Raw genomic sequence first — 3780 nt, 5'->3', positions numbered from 1 at the left:
GATAAATGACTACACTGAGAAATCACCATATTTTCTCCCTATGGTGTTGTAAAATTAGTATGGGCTGGGGAACTAAAGTGTTCCTTAATGAATCTTAAGCTCCTTGAACAAAAGATAATACAGAAAAGATGATTTTCTTTGACAATTTGACAAAAAAGTTTCTGTTATCATTTAGAGTTAAAATAATTGTAGATATTTCTAATACTCTATATAGGGTATATTTTTAATCAGATAATTAACACCTATTTGGAAAAGGGTCTAAACATTATCAGTAGGGTTGTGGGAAGTTAATCTGTGAGTTATAACCTGTATTTGGTGAGATGAGCAAAGTGAAATTTGTACTTATAGTCATTTTGACCAGAGTTGCAGTAAATAGCATATAAATGATATATTTATAAATCTTTGGGGGGAAAGCCAAAGAATTAAAAAAGTGAGGACAATTGAGGCAATATAAACTGAAAAGAGAGAATTTTTGGTATGATAGAATGATAGGTATACATGTACTTACCAAATTTTACATGTCAAATAAATGAGAAATATTTTTAATGCATTTCTTCTGTTTAAGAAATAACTCATACATTGTTGGCAAAAGTGGACATATATATCTTATTCCCATGGAAAAAAAATTTGATAATATTTATTTGATAATATTTTAAAAAGATCCTATTGAGAAAAACTCAAGAAATAATATAACATTAATAATGTTATGTTAATGTTTATCTTTTCTCACCTAACTGTAGGCTATTGTGTTAAGCTGACCCTTAGCTTGTAGATGGGGAATTAACTGTCCATTAGTTGACTTGTAGAAATAATGTTGTCTGTCTTCTTAGGCAGACACTGTAGACTGACGGGATCCGATAATCCAGGTATTCTTGGCAGGTTGTGGAAGGGTGGCAGGCTGGTCATTAAAGTTGATTTTACTCTTTTGTTGTTGTATATCTTCCCATTTCCCTTCAAACATGTCAGTCCCCCTCCACATAGAGTATTTACTTCTTTGGTCAGACAGGCAAAGAGGACAGTGATTGGGGGAGGATGCTGATTTTGACTGTTTTAATGAATGTATGGTGGTTTCTCATTGTTATTTTGATTTGCATTTCCCCGATGATGTATAATACAGACCATCTTTTCATATACTTTTTTGCCATTTGTTTTTATTCTTTGGTGAGCCATCTCTTCAAATCTTTTGCCCACTTTTTAGTCAGGTTTTTCTTAGTCTTATTGTTGAGTTTTAAGAGTTCTTTGTATATTTTGGATAATAGTCCTTTCCATATGTGTTGTTCAAATATTTTCTCCTAGTCTGTGGCTTATCTTCTCATTCTCTTAATAGTGTCTGTCCAAGAACCGCCTATATGTTGATAATTGGAGTTCCACTTTAAGGCAGCTATAAAATCAGAGTGAATTTTCTGTGCATTTTGCCTCCCAAAGATTGGCATCCTGTGTAAGGAAGTAAGAAGTATCTGACACATCTCCTCTGAGGAAGAGGTAATGGAAGAGAGAAGAGTAAATGATGTAGACTTTCATGTTTATCTTTTGTAAATTTACATATAGCAGATGGTGAAACTTCAGGTATTCAGGATTGAGAAAAGAGAGGGGAAATGTCCACAGAATAAGACACCACCAGGCATTTAGTACAGTTATCTAAACAAGATTACTGTGCGACCTTGAGTACGTTTTCTTTCTTTCTCCCTTCCCTTCCCTTCCCTTCCCTTCCCTTCCCTTCCCTTCCCTTCCCTTCCCTTTCCTTTCCGAAAGACTCTCATTCTGTTGCCCAGGTTAGAATGCAGTAGCTTGATTACAGTGCACTGCAACCTTGAACTCCTGGGCTCAAGCTATTCTCTTGACTTAGCCTTTGAGTAGTGGGGATGATAGGCATGTGATGTGCTGCCATGCCTGAATGATCTTTTAGTTTAATTTACTTTTTATAGAGATGCAGTCTCACTATTTCTCAGGCTAGTCTTGAACTTCTGGTCTTAAGCAAGACTTCTTCTTTGGCCTTCCAAAGTGCTAAGATTACAAGCATCAAGCATGAGCCACCATTCCTGGCCACTTTTTTGAGACATAACATTTTTTTTTTCACTTTTGGTGTTGTACTTTTTTTTTTTTTATTGTTGAGGATTCATTGAGGGTACAAGAAACCAGGTTACGCTGATCGCATTTGCTAGGTAAAGACACTTTTACAATTGTGTCTTGCCCCCAAAAGTTGTGGCACACACCAAGACCCCACCCTCCTCCCTCCTTCCCTCTCTCTGCTCTTCATTTCCCCACCCCTCCCTCCTTCTTTCTCTCTCTTCTATCCCCTTCCCTTACCCCCACCACATCATTAATTGTCATTAATTGTCCCTATATCAAAATTGAGTACATAGGATTCATGCTTCTCCATTCTTGTGATGCTTTACTAAGAATAATGTGTTCCACTTCCATCCATGTTAATACAAAGGCTGTAAAAGTCTCCATTTCTTTTAATGGCTGAACAGCATTCCATAGTGTACATATACTACAGCTTGTTAATCCATTCCTGGGTTGGTGGGCATTTAGGCTGTTTCCACATTTTGGAGATTGTAAACTGAGCTGCAATAAACAGTCTTGTGCAAGTTTCCTTATGATAAAAGGATTTTTTTTCCTTCTGGGGATGATGCCCAGTAATAGGATTGTAGGATCAAATAGGAGGTCTAAACTAAGTTCTTTGAGGGTTCTCCATACTTCCAAAAAATTGTAATAGTTTGCAGTTCCACTAGCAGTGTAAAAGTGTTCCCTTCTCTCCACATCCGTGCCAGCAATCTTCAGTTTTGAAATTTTGTGATATAGGCCATTCTTGCTGGGGTTAGATGATATCTCAGGGTGGTTTTGATTTGCATTTCTCTAGTAATTAGGGATGATGAGCATTTTTTCATATGTTTGCTAGCCATTTGTCTGTCTTCTTTAGAGAGGGTTCTATTCATTGCCCATTGATAAATGGGACTGTTGGATTTTTTCATGTGTATTAACTTGAGTTCTCTATAGATCCTAGTTATCAAGCTCTTATCTGATTCAAAATATGCAAATATGCTTTCCCATTGTGTAGGTTGTCTATTTGGTCGTTGTCTCCTTAGTTGTACAGAAGCTTTTCTATTTCTTCCTGGCTAAGTCTAGGGAGAGGGTGTGATTCCAAATATTGATCCATTTCCTTCATTGTCAAATTTCTGAGCATAGAGTTGCTGGTAGTATTCAGAGATGATTTCTTGTACCTCTGTGGCAAGTTGTAATTTCCCCTTTATCATTTCTGATTGAGGTTACTAGAGATTTTACTTTTCTATTTCTAGTAAGTCTGGCCAAAGATTTATCTATTTTATTTATTTTTTAAAAAAACAAGCTTCTTGTTTCATTAATTTTCTGAATGATTCTTTTGTTTTCAATTTCATTGATCTGTGATTTAATTTTGGATATTTCTTTTCTTCTGCTGTGTTTAGTCTTATATTCTTTTTCTAATTCTGTAAAGTGGCTTGTGAGTTTGTTGATGCATCTTTTTCTGTTTTTTGAATGTAGGCATCTAAAGTGATACATTTTCCTCTCAAAACTGCTTCTGCAGTATCCCACAGGTTTTGGTAGCTTGTGTCTTCATTGTTGTTATGCTCAAGGAAGGTAATGATTTCCTATTTTATTTCTTCCTGCACCCAACTGTCATTCAGCAGAAAGTTGTTTAATTTCCATGCCTTTGTGGGGAGTTGAATGTTTTTGTTGGAGTTGAGTTCCACCTTTAGTGCCTTTTGGTCTGAGAAAATACAAGGTAAAATGTTAATTCTT

This window comes from Otolemur garnettii, unplaced genomic scaffold, assembly GCF_000181295.1.
Source record: "Otolemur garnettii isolate 467f Iridium unplaced genomic scaffold, OtoGar3 scaffold00012, whole genome shotgun sequence".
Classification (NCBI taxonomy): domain Eukaryota; kingdom Metazoa; phylum Chordata; class Mammalia; order Primates; family Galagidae; genus Otolemur; species Otolemur garnettii.
This window is presented reverse-complemented; position numbering follows the sequence as displayed.